Source organism: Podarcis cretensis (assembly GCF_951804945.1).
Source record: "Podarcis cretensis genome assembly, chromosome: 10".
Lineage (NCBI taxonomy): Eukaryota > Metazoa > Chordata > Lepidosauria > Squamata > Lacertidae > Podarcis > Podarcis cretensis.
This window is the reverse complement of record NC_137179.1, coordinates 62,914,661-62,937,417: the sequence shown is the minus strand read 5'-3', so window position 1 is coordinate 62,937,417 and position 22,757 is coordinate 62,914,661. Positions and strand designations below refer to the sequence as shown.

At 43.5% G+C, this 22,757-nt stretch overlaps 1 long non-coding RNA gene across 1 annotated transcript; it reads left to right on the top strand.

Annotated features, from left to right (window-relative positions):
• The first annotated feature begins 18,974 nt into the window (after positions 1-18,974).
• Positions 18,975-20,752, top strand: LOC307225822. The gene is made up of 2 exons (XR_013843179.1): positions 18,975-19,177; positions 20,321-20,752. It is a non-coding gene; the product is annotated as an uncharacterized lncRNA (long non-coding RNA).
• The last annotated feature ends 2,005 nt before the right edge of the window (positions 20,753-22,757 follow it).

Below are 22,757 nucleotides of genomic sequence, written 5' to 3'. Positions count from 1 at the left end.
CCAAATCGAGCAAAATAAATGGCATGAAAAGTACAGCCGCAAACTGCGAAGCGGTATGAATGAGCCCTGCGGTTGCCAAGCTCAGCTGACACCACATGAGAATGTGAAAGCTTTCCCATCTTAGCATGAGATTCAGAGGTGGATGACTTGGGTTATTGTGAATGAATGAGGCGGTTATAGTTATTTTTAGGATAGTGATTTGAAAGTGGAATGTGAGTCGCCAAGTCACATTAGCTGCCTTACTCACATAATGTTATTCCGAACAGTTACAGTAAGAGGAAGGTGACGTCTCAAAGATCTGATGTTCCTGCATTGTATAGTACAGGGAGGCGATTCATGATTGTTACCAAACCCACCCAACAAAACAAGCTAAGACTTGTATCACAACAACAACAACAACAACAATCTGACCTCCACCCTAAGGTCTCAGGGCATGTTATGTTTTTTGAATAAGTTTCTTCTTAAGGTTTCTGGTTGAGGTTTTAGTCTTTGCCATTTACTAGTTGGTATATTAGAGTCTGGTTTGTTATGTATACAGATATGTGCAGTCAGTCCATATTTTACTAGTCTGACCACTAAAACAGCTTGTAAAACAATACTGAGGTCCAAAAAGTCAGTTTAATGTCAGAGCTCATCCAAATAAGGTTTGTGTTGCTATTGTTCTGACACCAAGTTCTTCTCACAGTCTGCCAGGTGCCATTCTTGACCGTGGCCATTCTTTTCTGAATAATGATAATAATAATGTCAGGGAACTGCCATCAGGGCCGGAGGAAGAGAGCGGGCTCCAGAGAGATTCCAGAGAGCGTCCCGGGATGGGGAGAGGCAGCCCATCTTCTGGGGGAGGGAATCAGCGTAGCACCAGTGGAGAAGGGGGGCAGATGGGGGAATCAGCGAGGCGGTCCCATGACTCCTTGCCGGGGACGAGCGGGGAGAGTAAGGGTCCTCCGCTGCCCACACCCTCCTTGCGCAGAAGGCTTCCGCGCAGGGAGAGTAGGCGGAGACTAGGCGTCAAAGAGCTTCTTTGCTGGAAGAAGTTCAAGAAATGCCCACTGACGGATTCTGCCAGCGACTGAGACAGCCACGGGCGAGTGGCTGTCCGGACAGAAAAGGTTCACTCAGGCAACGCAGCCAGGTGTGGCGCCGGTTTATGCACGAGCAACCCCTAAAACCATTACAAATAATAATAATAACTACTCTATTCCAAACTTGAAAATGGAAAGCGTTATGCTGGTGGTCAAAAAAAGAGGTTTAAAGACTCTCTCAAGGGAAATCTAAAAAAAATGTAGTATAAACACTGACAGCTGGGAAACACTGGCCTGCGAACGCTCCAGTTGGAGAACAGCCTTTACCAAAGGTTTCATGGACTTTGAAGATGCTCAAACTCAGGATGAAAGGAAGAAATGTGCTAAGAGAAAGATACACTTGGCAAACCCTCACCATGACCATTCCCACCCGGAAACCTATGTCCCCACAATGGAAGGACGTGTGGATCCAGAATTGGCCTCCACAGTCACTTACGGACTCACTGTGAAGACAGTGTTCATGGAAGACAATCTTACTTGGCTACGAGTGATCACCAAAGAAGAAAGAGGATACCGCTCCAATTTAACATGGCCTATTAAAACCAGTGCAAACAAGGATCTGTTTTAATATGTCGATAGGAGTTGGTACAGGCACTCTGTAGGCTGAAAACAACCTAGCCCTAGGAAGAGACGTGTCTGTGGCTCAGGGCTGCTGAAAAGAGAGCGAATGTGTTTGCTTCTCCAGATGAAGAATTAAAACAGCTACGCAATGATAGCAGCTGCTAAAAAAATAAAAAATAAAGCCGAAGGGGGATCTTCGGAAAGTGAATGATGGACCGAGTAGCCGTCCCTTGACCGATTTGAACCAGGGCCAGGCGTACACATTCGGCGCAGAGGCAGAGAGAAAGAAAACGTCCATCACCGTCTATCTTCAAAAGCCGTACCGTGGCAGAGTTCCAGCAGACAAAGACCACACATGGTGGTGGGACAAGCAATGGCAAGAAGTTTGGTCAGGCTCTGAGAACAGACAGACCTTTCAGCTGTAACCGAGGGAGTCCGGAGAAATGGGGCTTGAATTTATGACGGCATTTTGGAGGACTGATTGATGGCATTTTGTTTCCTTATTTTCTTTGTGATATTTAAATCCCACTCTTCCTTCGAGCTGGTACACACAGTTCTCCCCCTCCTCATTTAGTTCCCACAGCGATCCTGCAAAGTAGGCTAGGCTGAGAAGCAGGGACTGCCTCACAGCTGGGTGGGGTTTCGAACTCTGGTCTCCCGGGTCCTACTGTGACTCTCTAACCATCTGAAGGCAGCCCTGTTTAGGGAAGGTTTTAATGTTTGATGCATTACTGTATTTTAATATTTTGTTGGAAGCTGCCCAGAGTGCTGGGGAAGCCCAGCCAGACGGGCGAGGTATAAATTATTATTATTATTATTATTATTATTATTATTATTATTAGTATTATTATTAACCACTACACCATCCTTCTTCCCAAAGAAGCCCAGGGTGGCAAGCGGCAAAACAAAAAAAAGAGACAATTGCAAGTCAAGTGAAATACTGAAAACATTTAATAGCAACGGCAAATATCTTTAAAAAATTGGTTTAAAACATTTTAAAACATATGGAACGGTTGCATACTACCCCGCCAAAGAAGAAAGAAGAACACTGATTTTTTTCCTTTTCTTTTTGCCTACTACACACATTCTTTTGCAATCCACTTTTCCTTACCAGAATCCATCTTCCTGTGGTGTTTTCCCTGACACGTGACCATTTATGCACCTTCCTTGACTGCAGAATGACATTGCAAAATTCGGAGCGATGCCATTTTCAAAGGCTAGCTGTGTTGGGTAGAGTCAAGCCTTTAAATGTGAACAGAATCACATCCCCCACCCCTTCTCTAGTCCAAGCCAACCCAAAGGCAGTATGGTTGTCAGATACTTAGCAGATAGCTCTATGGAACGGTTTCCTCACAGCAGATTCAATTCATTTTATGACATGTCCATCCGTTCAGTCTCCTTTGGCCAAGCGCTATGATATTCAGTGTCACTTTTAAAATGAGCAATTATGGCTTTAATTAAATTAACTCGGAGACTTAATGATAAATGGTAGAGATGAAGCCTGACCCCCCCTTTTTTTAAGCGTCCTCGGCACTGTTCCCTTAATGACTTCGTACTTCAGAGGTAGAATTTTGCTGCCGCAGCAATTTTCTGCCACGGCTAGGTTTTAGCAGCAGCGATAACTTCCTTGGGTCTGTAAATGCCAGGTGTCTGTAAAATCGCTCTTCTCAGGGGAGAAGAAAGGAATGCAAAGGGAAGCATTAACTGTCTTGGCTGGAAGCCCAACCTGCAATGGCAGTTGGAGACAACTGCATTGTCACAGCCCTGCTTCTCCCAGTCAGTGTCAACAGATCAGCAAAGAAAACCAAAGAGGAGGTGAAGACGAACAGAGAAGAGCGTTTTGTAGCCAAGCAGAAATGTGGTAGCACCAAAGGGATGCTGGCCCAAAAGACGAACTTGCAGCCCCCACCCCACAAATGCAATACAATAATCTTTATTGTCATTGTCCCATACAGAACAACAAAATTGAAAAAATCTTCATCAGATGTTCAAAAACCCACAAGCCTGCTATCCCAGCTATCCCAGCCTGGTTAGCCCCTAAAAACTCTGATACCCCATAACTGAATACAATATACTCACATAAAGACTACCTTACACTGCATTTAAAACCAAAATCGCATTTGGATAGAAACTGTTTCTCAGGCGGCTAGTCCTAGTCTTTATAACCCTGTACCTTCTTCCAGAAGGCAGAAGCTAAAAGAGATCATTTCTGGGGTGCGCACTATCCTGCACTATCTCTGCAGCTTTCTTATGGCACCTGGAAGCATAGATTTGATCCAAGGTGGGAAGAGTGCACCCAATTATTCTCTCCGCAGTCTTTACAACCCTGGACAGCATTGGATATATAAATTTATATATATATATATATATATATATATATATATATATATATGAATAAAGTTTATTTACAAAACTTGATATATTTTCCCATTCTCCATACAATAAAAACACAGAAAGGAGAGGAAAAATAGAGAAGGGAAAATAAATAAATAAAAGAAAGAATAGAAAAGAGGTTAAAAGAGAAAGAAAAATAAGATTCAGAAAGTAAAGAACTTCCGTTTCTTCATCCGTCCGCCATATAAAAATAATACAGTTGTATCTTGGATCCTGAACACCTTGCAAGTCGAACGTTTTGGCTCCTGATTGTCACAAACCCAGAAGCTAGTGTTCCAGTTTGTGAACATTCTTTGGAACCTGAATGTCTGACGCGGCTTCCGATTGGCTGCAGGAGCTTCCCGCAGCCAATCAAAAGCCGCGTGTTGGTATCTGAACGTTTTGGAACTCGACCAGACTTCTGGAACGGATTCCGTTCGCCTTCCAAGGTACCACTGTATTCACTTTATTCAATCCACTCTAACAAAGTCGCTTTCTATAAACAAGTGTTATCTTCAATCCACAAAAGCAGATGTCATTATTTCTTTTTCACGCAAGAAGTCTATGAGAGGTTTCTAATCTTTAACAAATGTCAACAATGATTTTTCCTTTGGTTAAACATGTCCATGTCGCCATCTCAGTGAACTCTTGTGAGTTTTAATAGCCTGTCTTCAACTGTTGCTAATGAGGTGTCCTTCCATCTTTGTGCATAAAAAAGTCTCACAGCCATAATCATATATTGTAGCAAAGTTCTGTAGTCCTTTTCTAACTGTATATCCGTAAGCCTCAGCAGGAAGGGTTTTGGTTTCAGTTGAAAACCTTTGAAAATGCAATAAATAATAATTAGAGATGAACTTGCCTAGCACAGAAATCACCAGCATATGCTCACATGAGCCTACACTTTTTAAAAATTAAATTTCAGAAATTGTAACAAATTAACTTCAACTTTCATACATATTTCCCTTAACTGCACCCTTATCTCCATGATGTTTTTATCCCCTCCTTTTTATCTGTTGCATGATGTGGCATTTTTATATCTCACAGTTATTTCCTCTATTACAATTGCTGCCATTTCCATTATTTACATTTCAAATCCTGCTCACAACTTCATTTGGCTATAATATTTCCTCAGATAGTCCAAATGGGGTCTCCACTCTTTAATAAAAAGTTTGTTTTGATCTCTTACTCTTTCTGTCAATTTTGCCATTTCCGAATAGACCATTAGTTTTAAGATCCATTCTTCCTTGACTGGAACTTCTCGTTCCTTCCGTTTCTGCGCATATCGGATTCTGGCTGTGGTTTTTGCGTGCATAAATAGTTTCATCATCTTCTTTGAGACATCCATCCCTATTATCCCAAGAATGAAAGCTTCAGGTTTTGGGGGATTAACCAATTTTAACATTTTCTTCATTGCATTGTGTTTCATTTCCCAAAAACCCTTAGCTTCGAAAGAAGGCTTGTGTAAGGGTTTTGCCTGAGGCAAGTGGCAACTTGCACAGATCAGGTCAGCCTGTATTTGTACTTAGAAAGATCCAATTCCTCAGGCATTCCTAGTGGAACACAAGTCAGTGAAGCCTGAACTGGTGGTTGGTTAACAATGGTTCATGGGGAAAAGGTAGCCTTGATTAGATCAATGTCAAATATTTCAAACAGTAGAAATATGGCTGGTGTCACCCCAGTCGCTGAGCAGTGGAAGATTCCAGCGATACCCAGGGTTCAGTTTCCTTGGAAAAAAGGTCAATGGAGATTGTGGTGTCTTTAGTATATAAGGTTTTGTTTGCACATATATACAACATAAAGATGCAGGGGCTCACAGAATTAGCAGTCCAGCAGATCTTGCGAATTATTTTTGAAGGTGACCCGGAAACTACAACTAATCCAGAATATGGCAGCTAGACTGGTGACTGGGAGCGGCCGTCGAGACCATATAACACCAGTCCTGAAAGACCTGCATTGGCTCACAGTACATTTCCGTGCACAATTCAATGTGTTGGTGCTGACCTTTAAAGCCCTAAACAGCCTCAGTCCTGTATAACTGAAGGAGCGTCTCCACTGCCATCGTTCAGCCCAAACACTGAGGTCTAGCTCTGAGGGCCTTCTGGTGGTTCCTTCACTGTGAGAAGTGAGGTTACAGGGAACCAGGCAGAGGGCCTTCTCAGTAGTGGCGCCCGCCCTCTGGAACGCCCTCCCAGCAGATATCAAGGAAATAAACAACTACCTGACTTTTATAAGACATCTGAAGGCAGCCTTGTTTACGGACGTTTTTAATGTTTGATGTTTTATCGTGTTTTTAATATTTTGTTGGGAGCTGCCCAGAGTGGCTGGGGAAACCCAGCCAGATGGGTGGGGTATAATTAAATGATGATGATAATGATGATGTTTCCATGGAAGTTCCAAGACACAGCTCTTGGTCCAGCACAAAGAAAGACAAGAATCTGTTTCTCTAGCTTCAGATCATTATCTTACCAAAGGAACTGGTTTGGCTGGTCTAGCAGGTTCAGCAGGCTGGTATAATATATATGATCTCCTTAAATTGACCTCAGATGGCTATAGTTTACAGTAAGCCTAGTATAAGATGATCTATCCTGTCAGGATAAATGCAGTATTGAACAGAGTCAGAGGTTGCATACATTTGGCAGATTGGTCTGGTTTTATTAATTTCTAGCATCTCTAATTATGCTCACTGCTGCCAGGTATTGTTGATTGCCTCTGAAATTATGGGAGCTTCTGTTTTGAGCCATATGAAGGACATATGAAGGGACACGGGTGGTGCTGTGGTTTAAACCACAGAGCCTAGGGCTTGCTGATCAGAAGGTTGGCGGTTCGAATCCCTGTGACAGGGTGAGCTCCCATTGTTTGGTCCCAGCTCCTGCCAACCTAGGAGTTCTAAAGCACGTCAAAGTGCAAGTAGATAAATAGGTACCACTCCGGTGGGAAGGTAAATGGCATTTCCGTGCCCTGCTCTGGTTCGTCAGAAGTGGCTTATTCATGCTGGCCACATGACCTGGAAGCTTTACGCCGGCTCCCTTGGCCAGTAAAGCGAGATGAGCACCGCAACTCTAGAGTCATCCGCGACTGGACCTAACGGTCAGGGGTCCCTTTAAGGACAATTAGCAGGTCCCCATCAGATTGCTTTTTTCCAAATAGTCTTCTAGCTGCTAAGATCATCTTTGCTCAACATTGAAAATCAGCGATTTTGCCTACAATTAAGAAATGATTGATGACAGCACTTGTGATCACCGACATGAGATAAGTTGACAGGAGATGCTGACAGGAGATAAAATCCACTCAAATGGACTTAGAGCAGTGGCATTGATGGTAGAGAAATGGATCTCTCACTTAAACACAAATGAGGACTTTACATATAGAGACAGATATATTTCTGTAATATTTATTAGAATAATAAAAAGGAGAAATTGTATTGTTCTGGTGGGTTTGAAGATTGCATGGCTGTGTGACCACCTTAAGGTGCAGCATTCATGCAGGATTTAATTTATTACACTTATCAGTAATACTTTCTGTGAAATTCATGGGATTATGTCTCAGAAACATCCATATCAGAGCTTTCCAAACTGTGTCATGACATGTTAGTGTAGGGGTCAGCAAACTTTTTTAGCAGGGGGCCGGCCCACTGTCCCTCAGACCTTGTGGGGAGCTGGACTATATTTTGGATAAAATAATGTACGAATTCCTATGCCCACAAATAACCCAGAGATGCATTTTAAATAAAAGGACACATGCTACTCATGTAAAAACATGCTGATTCCCAGATTGTCCGTGGGCCGGATTTAGAAGGCGATTGGGCCAGATCCGGCCCCCAAGCCTTAGGTTGCCTACCTATGTGTTAGTGTGTCAGCTGCAGTGTGGTTGTGTTGCTTGAATGTTCCCCACGCTCCTCCCATGGTTGGAAAGGGGTTTTGTTTAACCCAGGCATCCCCAACCTTCGGCCTCCAGATGTTTTGGCCTACACCTCCCATGATCCCTAGCTAACAGGACCAGTGGTCGGGGATGATGGGAACTGTAGTCTAAAACATCTGGAGGGCCGAAGGTTGGGCGTGCCTGGTTTAACCTCTGGTTTGCTAGTAAAACTGAATTACCATGTCAAGAAATGATGCGTGTCTAAAAAGTGTGTCAGCAACAAGGCACGTTTCTCAGTTTTCACCATAGACTTTGCCAACAGCCCTTTGATCCTTGGTTTTTGAACATTTCGGAAGTCGAACAGTCTTCCGGAATGGATTACATTCGAAAATTGAGGTTCCACTGTACTGCCATCTCCACAGGGACATCATCATTTTTCCAGTGGAATTGTTTTGATGTGTGTGCTATTGGTTTGTTTTTTGTTTCAGTTTTTTGTGTCTTTTATAATTCCCTTTGGTGAAAATGGAAATAAATGGTACAATTTTGGTCTTTTGTGATGCAAAGGGAGAAATGCAAGCTGCAGAGGAATTCCTGGGCTAGCCTATGCAAAATGACCTGGCCAGGCTAGGACCATTAAGAAACAATACGGGCCATTGGCAATGCAAGAGAATTGTCCCCCTCCCTCGCCCTGAGGTGTGAACAGAGACTGGGACATTTGGAAGGTTGCCAGGGTAACTGGGTGTGAGGTGCCAGGAAAAGAGTGTTTTTAACAGGGTGTTCTGGAAAGGAGAGGGAAGAAGAAAGATTGGGATCCATCTTGGGCAGGCTGGCTGGGAGAGATGCCTTAGACTGCATGGCTGCCCTGCTGTGGGGTACAAGCTCCTCTTGAATGACCATGCTGTAAGATCTGGATTCCTTCCACGCAGAATGAAGGTGTAAGTAGGCGAATAAACCACATTTCTTAAAGCTACGACAGTCTCAGCTGTGTCTCAATTATTCAAAGGAACACAGAGCTGGGACCCAATGGGCATTTGCCACAGAGAAGGAGAGACCCCCAATTTTTGTAGCAGTATTTTTCTGTTGTGAACTGCCCTGGGATCTTGGGATACAAATTTCATAAATTAACAACAACAACTCCTCTATGGATCTGAGTCCAAGTATACTTAATACATTGTTCATGTGACATTTGCAGCTGTCCTTTGATTACCCTGTGAAAATGCTGCCGTACATCATGTTTTCTTATCTAGCCAGGCAATTATCTAGCGAAGGATAGGGGATTAGTAAATCTACTGGGAAGTGATGAGGCGATCATATGTTGGTTATCACTTCAAGAGAGGGCGAGAGCTCGCCCTAACTTGACGGTGGTTACAATTAATGAAATGACCTTCATATTTCCCTCTGCAAAGATAGTGGGCTCAGGGCTGTTGTCCACTTAACAAAGTTGTCTTCCTTCCCAGGGCTGTTGTCCACTTAACAAAGTTGTCTTCCTTCCCAAGCTATTCAGTGACTTTCAAATGAGAAATATTGCCATCTCAAGCAATTCGTATGCAATAGCATGGCAAGTGATTAACCTTATCTCAATACGGCTCATTAGTTCTGTATTGTATCCAATCTAACTTCATTCAACAAAAGACAAGACACGGTATTTTAACATCAACTGCATCAGTTGAACAACAACAATATGTCTAGCAGGAACGGGAGATGGGCACCTCCCCGTATTTTGATCTAGTCTATCATCGTCGTTCCCCACTTTCTTTCTGAATGTCAAATTCTTCTAAACGAAATATGTGTGCATAGCTCTTCTAATTTTCTTCTTTGGCGATCACTCATAGCCAAGTAAGATTGTCTTCCACAAACATGGTCTTAACAGTGAGTCCATAAGTGACTGTGGATGCCAGTTCTGGATCCACAAATCCTTCCACAGTCGAGATATTGGCTTCTAGGCAGAAGTTGATCATTGTGAGGGTTTGACAAGTGTGCCTTCCTCTTAGTGCGTTTCTCCCTTTCGTCCTGAGTTCCAGCATCTTCAAAGCCCATGACGCCTTTGGTAAATAACACGAGAATCAGTGGAATGCTGGACTGAGGCATAGATCCAAATAACATCTCTGACATTAATTCCACTGGCCCAGCTTCAGTTGTCCAATCTGTAAAATGGGTGTACTAACACCTTACCTCATAAAGTGTTGCAATATATGAACTGACCCCCTCCTCCATGAGAGGTCCAGAGGCTGGTAACATGAGAATGGGCCTTTGCCCCTGTTGTTCGGTTCTGTTAGCTCTCTTGCCGTCACCACTATGTCTCGCCTTGTCCACTTCAATGGGTGTTATTTCTTGGTTTCCAACGTAGGGTTTTCCTTCCAGCATCCATCTTGGGACCACTCCCAAGAACGTCTGTTCAGTTCCAACTGTTTCCCAAACCCTACAGGCCAAACCCTACGCCAAAGGATAAAAGAACATAAATCTGACATCAGGAATGACAAGACAGAGAAACCAGTAGGAGAACTCCTCCATCTCCCTCCCTCAGCAATCTTCGCGGAGCTCTGGCCCAATGGTTGCCAGTGGCTTGATTTGAATTAATTTTATAACGAATGATTTTAGAGTGTTGTGTTGTGTTGTACTTTTGTACTGTTTTATTGTTGTTAGCCGCCCTGAGCCGGCTAATTTATTTTATTATTATTATTATTATTATTATTATTATTATTATTATTATTATTATCTCCCAGGACATTCAATATTATTATTATTATTATCTCCCAGGACATTCAATACAATATTTCAAAGCAGCTGTCTTATTACAGAAGAATTTCAGAAATATACTTGAAAGAGAAGTTGCTGAATTACAACTTATTACCAAACTGAAAACTATGGAGACACCTGGTCTTAATAGAGATATTGGATTCTTGTCTCATTACACATGCTAAAGCTATTTTTGGTCATCCCTTGCTTTTTCCTGTAGGACTAATTACAGTTGTTAACAGTTGTTAACAGTCATCAATAGGTTTACCATAGCCATTGAGCCAATCACCCATCTCCTACTACCCTTCTGAGCAATACCCCACCCTCCCACTATATATAAGGGTCTGGTGCAGGGGTCCCCAAACTAAGGCCCGTGGGCCGGATAAGGCCTGAGGGACTTGTTTATCTGGCCCATGGCGACCCCTGCCACCCGATGCAGCCGCCCGCTCTTACCGGCGCTGTGCTGCACTGCTGCCCACTTCCGGGTCGGAGGAGGCCTGTGCACAAGCTATTTCCAGTGCTCCTCCAACCTGGAAGTGTGCCCGAAATAGCGTGTGCGCACGCGTATGGGCACGGGCTCCCCCGCCCTCCGGCCCGCAGTGCGATCGGCGCTGGAGACACCAGCCTGAGGAGCGGTAAGTTTGCTGACCCCTGGTCTGGTGGCTTCTGCTTCAGTGTATCTGAAGAAGTGTGCATGCACACGGAAGTTTATACCAGAACAAACCTAGTTGGTCTATAAGGTGCTACTGGACAATTTTTTATTTATTTTTATTTCGACTGCATCAGACCAACAGGGCTACCTACCTGAATCTGTTTTGCAAGAGAAAGCTTTTACCTCTGGGCCACTGGGTGGCAAACAGATATTACAAATCCCACGCAGAGGGGATGCCAGCCAGTCAGGCTGATCCTGTGAGCTGCGAGCTCTAACCGTGAATGCAAATGCTAACTAGCCTTCTGTAACAGTTATCTCCTTTCCGTTTGTCTCCCCTTGCTAGGCAATTACGGAGATGATCAAAGAGAGATCCAGGACGACCTTCTGACACTCGGTAGTAATCAAGCCATCGCTATAACCCTCACATGAAGAACTCTTGCTGAGTGACAGCCCAAGCAACCCTAATTAGAATCCAGGCTTTTAAAGATCATTCCTACGGATACCCATTGCACAGTCAGCCCTGTGACAGTGAGAGGCCCAATGGTGCATTAAACAATGTAAATTAGCATATGGAAGGTTTCTTTCCGAAACACTGCGTTTAGACATAATTGGCTGTCATATTTCATTATTATTCTTATTATTGCTGTAAGAAGTGTTTACCCTGGTAGAGATATAGATACATTCCGTAGAATGCTGCAACATGACACACAGACGGGTTACTTTGAAGGAGAAAAGTCTATAATGCAGTCGCAAAGATGGAAAGAGGATTGGCAGTGGAGGGAAACACTTTCAGATCGCTAGGTGAGAACGGCTGCAAAGGATGGCAATGGCAGGCAAAAAAGTGGTCAGAAGTGACAGAGGGGCTGTGGCGATCACACAGGGTCCCCGGACGTTTGACGGTCTATTGATCCCTGTGCCACCACTGTGATTGCTTTCCCGCTGCCACAAACCAATTTCTCTCGGGTACACACGGAGTCCAGAAAGTTATTAACATTAACAAATAATCAAGTTTATTTTATAGGCATTAGCAAGTTTATGGTTTCTGTTAATTTTTCTTGGCAGTTTCTTAATCTTAGTTCCTTTACTGACCTATACGTTCCTAACAACTTCAAACTGATTATCCCAACTATCTTATCTGACTCCACCTAACAGTTCCTCTCACTCTCTCACAACAGAACTCGACCAACCCACAGACTTAACCTCCCTCTTCCTTCTCCAACTCCCAACTGACTTTTCAACCACTCCAACTCTAACTCCTCCCCTTGGGTTCCCACTGGCCAATCACATCACACTCATTTAACCCTTTCCTTATGACCCACCTAGGAGGGCAAACACCACAGGGGCAGATAAACAGCAGGTGCGAACCTATGGACCTAGAAGGCTTAGAGAAAGAGAGGGGGTAGATGCCTCAGGGAAGGGTGTCATATATGTCAAAAGCCTGGATCGCCTAGAAAACACTTAGCAATTGAAGTGGGGTTACAGGGAACCAGGCAGAGGGCCTTCTCGGTAGTGGCGCCCACCTTGTGGAGCGCCCTCCCATCAGATGTTAAGGAAATAAACAACTATCTGACTATTAGAAGACATCTGAAGGCAACCCTGTATTGGGAAGTTTTTAATGTTTGCTTTTTTAAAAAAACAGTTTTTATTGAATTTTCAAATTATAACAACAAATTTTCCACAAATCTTAACTGAACAATTTATATATCCACATTTCTCCCCTCCCCCCTCTTTAGCCTCCCCCCCCGTATTTCCATATTGATTTATGAAACAAATTCTATACCCTGTTGGTTTTACCTCTTATACAATTGTGAAAGTTTAGTCAAAACCTGCCAATGGGTCCAAATCTTTATACTGTCTTTTTGTAAAGTTTATAAATGGTTCCCACTCCTTTTTGAAATCGATGTTGTCTCTCTCTCATGTATCCTCTCTGTCAGCTTAGCCAGTTCCGCGTAGTCCATAAGCTTAACTTCCATTTTTCCTTCGTTGGCGTTTTCTCTCTTTTCCATGCTGGTGATAATAAAATTCTTGCTGCTGTTGTCGGATACATAAACAATCTCTTGGAGGTTCCCTCACTGCGAAAAGTGAGGTTGCAGGAAACCAGGCAGAGGGCCTTCTTGATAGTGGCATCTGCCCTGTGGAACGCCCATCAGATGTCAAGGAAATAAACAACTACAGTGGTACCTCTGGTTACGAACGGGATCCGTTCCGGAGGTCCGTTCGCAACATGAAAAGCCCGCAACCTGAAGCGGCGTATCTGCGCAGTTGCACGGCACGATTTGGCATGCGCTAAGCATGATTTAGCACTTCTGTGCATGCGCATGCGCGAGCAGCGAAACCTAGAAGTAACCCTTTCCGGTACTTCCGGGTCGCCACGGGACACAACCTGAAAAAATGTAACATGAAGCAAACATAACATGAGGTATGACTCTATCTGACTTTTATAAGACATCTGAAGGCAGCACTGTTTAGGGAAGTTTTTAATGTTTGATGTTTTATCGTGTTTTTTGTGTTCTGTTGTGAGCCACCCAGAATGGCTGGGGAAACCCAGCCAGATGGGTGGGGTGTAAATAATTTTTTTTTTTATTATTATTATTATTATTATTATTATTATTATTATTATTATATAATTTCTTACTTATTTCATGTTATAAGGCATCCCCCCCCCCATCCTCTTTTTATCTCTACAGAGCAATCCTAGTTATGCTTACAGGTAAGTCCAATTAATTTCAATGAGGCTTACTCCCAGCAGGTAAGTGAGCATAGGATTGCAGCCTCCATCTTTTTAGGCCAAGTAAAATCCACTGAGAAGTCAGCTGCAGGCTTACTGGGGCAGCTACAGAAAAGACGCACATCAGCAGAGGGGGATATTAGTGAACAACAACGATGTTTCCTAGTACACCGTATTCCATGATTACTCTCGTTAGCCTTGTGAAAGGAAGGGAGAAAAAGAGAAAGAACATTTCTCCTATTCCGCTGGATTTGTGGTTTGATGAAAGCAACCCTGAGCTGGAACAAACAATACGTCAAAAATGATTATGCAACGTGAGATGAAGAAATATTTCTCCATTCCGTGCCAGGAAAGCTACAGGCAATTTGGGAAGTCACGTGTGTTTGCCCCCTGCCCCCTTTCAAGATGACTTTTAAAACACTGATTTTTGTATTTTTTTAAAAAAAATAGCACAAAGAGGAGCTCCTTTCGGAACTCAAGATGCAAAAGGAGGAAGCATCACATGGAACAACTTTCCCTGTCTTTATAAATGATGGTTTAACCACAACGACTGCATTCTTCTCCCCCCTTTTGTCCTGCTAGCAAAAGTTAAGCTGAAAGCAAAAAATAAAAGAAAATGGAAAAATACATCTCAATGGCCAGACTCGTATGCTAAGCTCACCAATGTATTTTTGAAAAAATTAACAATAATATTTATTTTCTATTTTTTAAAGAAAATCCCACTAGGACATCAGATGGCCATTATACCAGCATGTTCTATTGGCAACAGGTGTCTGTTTTCGTTTCATACTTGGAGCCTCTGTTCCCTAATGTTTTGCCCACCGTGATGCCGGCGTCTGAACAGGAAAGATTAAACAGCACGTCTTGGGAGGAAAAACAAAAAGATGGCTGAGAATCAAAGGCTACCAGACAGCCCCGAACATGTTCTGAAAACAAAAGTGCATGAAATCAAACAGATACATGAGCAAAACATCAGTTATCTCCAAAGCTGTGAAAAATCCATATGTTTTGTCTATGTGGCCCTTAAACACATTGTTTTGCCTCTTGTCCACATGAATGGAAGGGGGAGGTAAGAGGGGCAGACTATACTTTGCTTTACATTGCTGAGTTTAAACAAAGCCTTAAATCTGTGGAAGAAACCCACAGTCGCTGCTTTTACCTCCAAGTCTGCTGTACAGCAAAACTATGACTGAAAACATCAGGCTGGGAATAAAGTAAACCCCAAATTTCCTATGTCAACCAAACCTTTGTTTCTGAAGCCTTTGCAAAGATGCTGTCCTGGGTTTGGGACATATGAAAGCATATGAATCGCATTCTTCTGGTCCCATTATGCCTTCTGAATTTTGTGTCCGTTTACTGGGACTCAGCTGTCCACTCTGCTAGAGACAGGGCTGGGGAAAAATTACTTCCAGTTTGTGTTCATTGCTAATTGAGACTGCATAGACACACTTGTTTTGGGACTTCAACTTCCCCCCTCCATGAAACTGCAAGTTTTTTTACAGTAACCCCGCTAAAGTTTTAATTGTTTACAATTTGTTTGTAATAAATATTCAATAAATGCTTTCCATTCCTTGATAAAAAGTCTGTTGGGTGTCGAGGTCCCCAAGATACCCCCCCAAAGAAAAACACAATTGACACTTAATTTTTGTTTAAGATTTTTGGCATAATTTTGGCCACAACTTTATTCAAATTACAGCAATGTGAGTGGTTGCTTAGGCATTGGTAGCACTAACTGCCCCCCGCACAGGGACAGCTTTGACATTCGCACCCCCCGCGAAGTCAGCAAGGGTAAGTCACCTGGGGAGAGAGACAGGACTGGGAACCATGCCTCACCTCTCCCCAGAATGCTCCCAGGGGCTTGCGTGGCCCTAGCCCCTTGCCAGGGGGTTTCGGACAAAAGCATGGGGAGCCCCTGGGTTCCTTCAACGGAAAACCCTTGAAGCAGCAGCAGCAGCATTTTGGAGGGGCAGGCACAGCTGAATCCATACCCCTCCACCAACCAATTCCAAGACCAATGCCTAACCGCAAACCTTACAAGTTGTGACGATTTGCTATGCAGTAGGCAAAAAACCAAGTGGCACACACTAATCAGCCAAATGGGCAAAATTCCTACCGGGCCCCTGCCCCAAAGCAGACGACCCCATGACAGGCATAGCAAGGTCAAACAAACAGCCTAAAATTAGGGAAGGGAGGGCGGGTGATCCGAAGTAAGCAGCGAAAAGAGGAAGTTCGTCGCTGCAAGCATTGTATTTAACAAATAGGGCAGTCAATCAACAAATGGCAACATCTAGATTTCCCCAGTAACAGCCCGCCCCTGCTTAAAGGATGGCCAAACCATTTGCCTAGCAACAGTGAGGTGTCTCGTCAGCCCCGCCCACAACCCGTGCTCTCCATGAGGGAGAACACACTTTTTCTTTATTTCTTATTCTTCCAGTAAGTTTCACCATTTCTGCATAGTCCATTAATTTCTGTAACCATTATTCTTTCACGGGGACTTATTTTTCTTTCCATTTTTGGGTGAATATCATTCTTACGGCAGTGGTTGCATACATAAATAAATTTCCATATTGTTTTGGTAACTCTGATCCCATAATTCCCAAGAGAAAAGCTTCTGTTTCTTTTCTTTCACAAATGTTAACTTAAACACCTTTTTCAATTCATTATATATCATTTCCCAATAAACTTTAACCTTAATACAAGGCCACCACATATGGAGAAAGGTACCTTCTTTCCTTTTGTATTTCCAGCACATATTCAATTTTGATTTATACATTTTTGCCAATCTACTTGGTGTTAGATACCATCTGTACAACATTTGAATATAGTTTTATCTTAAACCATAACATGCTGCAAATTTTATGTCCATGTTCCACAGTCTTTCCCATACCTCCATTTCTGTGATAACCAATATCTATTGCCCAATGTATCATTGAAGATTTCACTTGTTCAACTTTTGTTTTCCATTCTTTTAGTTTCTTTGTTGTTGTTTTTCTTTTGTTATGAATGAAAATTGTAAATAAATTTATTTTTAAAAATATATGACACTTGTTTGGGAATAGGGATGGGGCAGAGGTTCGATTCAGTTCGCATTGAAAGGCAAACAGATTTTTGCCTGAACTGAATCACAGCAGTCTTCAAAATGTGGCACTTTTCCAAATTTTCAAACGCAGTCCTCCAGTCAAGTAATGTTCAGAAAAATGCATGTGCAAGGTTAAAACAGTGCATAAGAACCCACATGTTAATGAAAATAACATATGGCAATGCATTGTATTCAGGAAAATTGCTCTAGGAAGTTGTGTCTGTGAGGCAAAATGTTGTGTATTATGAGAATGACTTTTTAAAAAAAATTGAACAAATTGCAAACTGGTGCAGAAATGAGGAGAACTGAGCATAGGATTTGAAAAATGAAGATTCGAGAGAAATCAAAACTAACAGATTCACTCATCCGTTTCTGGGAATCAGTTGCATAGGCTGGCTGCAAACAGCACTTCTAGCTACAGGGTTGTTTGTTTGTTTGTTGTTGTATTGGTATCAAATTTTTACCAAACTTTAAAAAAATTACATATAAATTCCAAATTTTGTACATTTCTCTTTAAACTTTGACTTTTCTCCTTTTCCTCCATGCTGTTCTCAGTCGTGTGCCATTTACATGCTGCAATCTACTAAACATTTCCCCTAAAACATATTCTTCTGTTTCCTATATTATCCTGCTCATATTTCAAATCCTGCTCGTGATTTCGTCAGATTGTGATCCCCACCCCCAGATATTCCCAAAAGGGCTTCTATTCTTCCATAGTAGTCCTCCATGTTGCTTTCTTATTTTTGCTGTAAGTTTCGCTTAGTCCATAGGGGTGCGGGTGGCACTGTGGGTTAAACCACAGAGCCTAGGACTTGCTGATCAGAAGGTCGGTGGTTCGAATCCCCGCGACTGGGTGAGCTCCCGTTGCTCGGTCCCTGCTCCTGCCAACCTAGCAGTTCGAAAGCACATCAAAGAGCAAGTAGATAAATAGGTACTAGTCTGGCGGGAAGGTAAATGACATTTCCATGCGCTGCTCTGGTTTGTCAGAAGCGACTTAGTCATGCTGGCCACATGACCCGGAAGCTGTATGCCAGCTCCCTCGGCCAATAAAGCGAGATGAGCGCGCAACCCCAGAGTCGGTCACGACTGGACCTAATGGTCAGGGGTCCCTTTACCTTTACCTCGCTTAGTCCATAGTGTTGTGAGGTTGAAATCCTTACAGTTACCCCAATATGACTCTGGGCATGACTTGACTGGATTCTTGCAATTATGTTGAGAGCTATCATTTCATTAATCCTTTGAGCCACCAAGCCTACTATTAAAGTGTCTCCTAAGTATATTAATGTGACAGCAGCCACGAAATTAAAAGACGCCTGCTTCTTGGGAGAAGGGCAATGACAGGCCTAGACAGCATCTTGAGAAGTAGAGACATCACCTTGCCAACAAAGGTCCGTATAGTTAAAGCTATGGTTTTCCCAGTAGTGATGTATGGAAGTGAGAGCTGGACCATAAAGAAGGCTGATCGCCGAAGAATTGATGCTTTTGAATTATGGTGCTGGAGGAGACTCTTGAGAGTCCCATGGACTGCAAGAAGATCAAACCTCTCCATTCTGAAGGAAATCAGCCCTGAGTGCTCACTGGAAGGACAGATTGTGAAGCTGAGGCTCCAGTACTTTGGCCACCTCATGAGAAGAGAAGACTCCCTGGAGAAGACCCTGATGTTGGGAAAGATGGAGGGCACAAGGAGAAGGGGGCGACAGAGGACGAGATGGTTGGATAGTGTTTTCGAGGTTACCAGCATGAGTCTGACCAAGCTGCGGGGGGCAGTGGAGGACAGGAGTGCCTGGCGTTCTCTGGTCCATGGGGTCACGAAGAGTCGGACACGACTAAACGACTAAACAACAACAACAAGTATATTAATAAAGGATTGGTTTTAACTGTATTACAGCTTTCAATCCTCTGCCACCATCATCTTTGAGGCTTCTCAAAGAAATAAGAGATCTAACTCTTGAATAGATGTTCTGTTGAGGAAGGAGATCCAGAAGGATCAAAAGAAGTGCAAGGGATCTGTCTGCAAAACATTTGCTTTCATCTGTGCCATTTTCTAAACACATCCACATGTACACCAGAACTTTACAGTAGAATGCCAACAGGTTGCCTGTTGCATGGTGAGTTCCTGCCTCCCCCGCAGTAGAAATAAAGACACGTGACACCATTATTTTAGGTTAATGGGCTAAAATTGGCCACAACTTTATTGGTTACAGGTAAAGAGCGGTATTGGCTTCGGCATTGGTCCTATCAGACTATCCAGCTTCAGCCTGTTAGCTTGAAAACCGGGAAGGGTCAACACCAGCAGGGGGAGCCCTGCTGATGCACATCAACTAGGGACTCCCCGGGGGTCACCAATCGGGGGGGGGGGCGCTTTAGGCCCTGGCCTCCATAGGCTTCGGACGAGGCAACGCCCCCCGGAATCCTTTACTGGACTACCCTTCAATATTTGGGGGAGGTGATGGCGCTCCTCCCCCCCAACACATCTACATAACAATACCCCTACCAATGCCTAACCGCCAAAACCAAGGAGTTGTGACGATTTGCTACGAGGTAGGCAAAAAACCAAATGGCTGGTGCCAATTTGCCAAGTGGAAAAAATTCCTACCAGGCCCCTTAACGGCGACCAGCCGAAGTCCATAGCAAGGTCAGAAGGGAGACCTTAAAGGGCGAGTGGGTGGGAAACCACAACAGCTGCGCGGACCAAAGAGGGAGATCCCAGGGCCACGCTTGCCTTAAATGGGGCAAGCCACACACCCCGAGCCAGCTGATTGGCTGGCTCAGGGGATGATGCAGCCCGAGGATTCCCCTAATCGCACGGGGCTGGAAACAGTCCCGCACATGTGTTGGGGGCATGAGCCCGCAATCCCACCTCCTCCTGATGTCGAAAGTGGCTTTATGAAATAGCCAATATAATTGTAATAAATAATACCGTGAGCTGGCCAAACTGAACAATCGATGAAGGATGGGGTGCAACAGACTGCTTGTTTCAGTTTCAGTCATGAGTGTAGCCAGGATTTTTTTTTGGGGGGGGGAAGGCCTTTTGTTAGGGGAGGCAGAATCTCAGTTAGATATGTATTTTTATTGATTTTTATTGATTTAGTGGGGGCAGCTGCCTCTCCCTGCCCCCCTGGCTACGCCTAGCATTTCAGTTGTAACAATATTATCCTCCTCAGTGCTGCATATTCATGGCTAGTAAAAAGAAAGTAAAGAAAGAAAGAAAGAGACAAAGGCGTTTTCTTGCTTTCTGTATTCTGTTTTAGGAAAATACCAGCATGGATTCAATATCAGATGGATTCCTGTATTTGAAAGGGTACCCCTGAACAGTGGAAAGCAGAGCCTTTTCGCGGAAGAACAAAATGAATCAGGAATCTGAAATGAAAAAATAGCTGTTAATGAAATGAAAGCAAAAATACCCGTGCTTTCCAGATTTTGTTTTCAGATTCTAAGTGAAAATACCAGCATGGATTCAATATCAGATGGGTTCCTGTATCTAAAAGGGTGTATTGAACAGCAAAAGCAAATAAACTAGAAAGTAGACACCTTTCAAGAAAGCTCAATTGAATCAGGAGTCTTCTTTTTTTTAAAGCTGTTAACAATTCCAGGAAGAATCACTGGATGTGGTTGGGGTTGTTGTTGTTTATATAAAGATGATGCTTATGGACAGAATGACCTGCAATAAACCTAAAGACTTTGTTCTGTGTGGTTTTCCTTCATGCTCTCAGAAACTTTCTCTGTTGCCCCCCCCCCTTTGGTATTTCTTAAAAAAGGTAAAGGAGCCCTGGACAGTTAAGTTCCATCAAAGGCGACTATGGAGTTGCGGTGCTCATCTCACTTTCAGGCTGAGGGAGCTGGCGTTTGTCCACAGACAACTTTCCGGGTCATGTGGTCAGCATGACTAAACCGCTTCTGGTGCAACGGGACACAGTGACAAGTGACAGAGCGCACTGAAACACCGTTTACCTTCCCTCCGCAGTGGTACCTATTTATCAACTTGCACTGGTATGCTTTCGAACTGCTAGGTTGGCAGAAATTGGAACAGAGCAACGGGAGTTTATTCCGTCTCATGGATTTGAACCGCCGGCCTTCCGATCGGCAAGCCCAAGAGGCTCAGTGGTTTAGACAACAATGCTACCTGCATCCCTTGTGTATAGGATTACAACCTAGCAATGTGATTGTATTTGTAAACTAGACTGCAGCCTTCCTGGTGCCTTCTAGATATTTTGGACCGCAGCTTCCATCAGCTGCAGGCCAGCTATCATTGCCAATGGTCAGAGATGGTGGTAATTGCAGTCCAAAATATCTAGTGGGCATCCAGATTGGCTTCTTTAAGCTAGACTGGTGACTGGGGGCGGCCACCGAGACCACACAACACCGGTCTTGAAAGACCTACATTGGCTCCCAGTATGTTTCCGAGCACAATTCAAAGTGTTGGTGCTGACCTTTAAAGCCCTAAACGGCCTTGGCCCAGTATACCTGAAGGAGCGTCTCCACCCCCATCGTTCAGCCCGGACACTGAGGTCCAGCGCCGAGGGCCTTCTGGCGGTTCCCTCATTGCGAGAAGCGAAGCTACAGGGAACCAGGCAGAGGGCCTTATCGGCAGTGGCACCCGCCCTGTGGAACGCCCTCCCATCAGATGTCAAAGAGATAAACAACTACCTGACATTCAGAAGACATTCAGAAGATTTGTACACAAAAGTATTTTTTCCTGGAATCAGATAACACAGAAACTAAATATGCACTATCTTCCATCGGTTTTCCAGAAGCAGCTTTTACATCGTGCAAAGACTCAAATATAATGCAGAAATGAACAGTTAGGGAAATGGGATGAAGTGAGGTGTGACTGCAGCCTATTTCTATTTTTCTGCTTTTCCTAATTGCATTGAGTGAGACCCAACTAACTCAATTTCAATGGATCTACTTGGAGTGTGACTAAAGTTGGGTATCACTCATTGTTTAGAGATCTGTTATTGAAAATGGCATGCCTATAGTCCCCATTAGTGTGTGGCATTCAGAGGATGGTATGGACCTGTCTAGAATGTGACCAGTCCTCCCTTTTTAAATAGGTTATTTCTTTTTTGAAGAGATAATTCTACCTCCAACCCAGCAATGATTACTGTAACATAGGGTGTCCTTTCTTTGTGTTTGGAGATTATACAGTGACCAAGCTGAAAACAAAGCAGCAGTTACTCAGAGCAAAAGGACAGAGGGAACCTAGCTTTTCTCTTTGTTTAGGGTTTCCTTCATGGAGCTATTTACTGTACTTAACAGAGCTGTTTTGAGTAATCTACTGCACTTTGGGGCCGATCATAAGACTTGCTGAGAATGTCATGTCACAACAGCCAGTGCTTGCCATGTCCTCAGGTATGAGGTCTTTTTGGAGTTGTTGGGTTCACTCCACTGTTTCCTGCAAATAATGGAGGAACTGCAAACAAAGGACTGAAAGGTGGGACAGAAAGAACTTAAAAACAAAACAAAAAAAAGTATAGTTCATATTGCACTTTTAGTTCCTACTAGTGAGGGGTTATCATAGAAGAGTAGGAAGGGACCCAAGGTTCATTTAGGACTCAGTTATAATCACGACTGGACCTAATGGTCAGGGGTCCCTTTACCTTTACCTATACAGCTGCAAATATAACGTTTTAAGTGCATTCTACAAATGTGACACTAGATGGTGCTGGTGAGCTAATGGCAAATTCA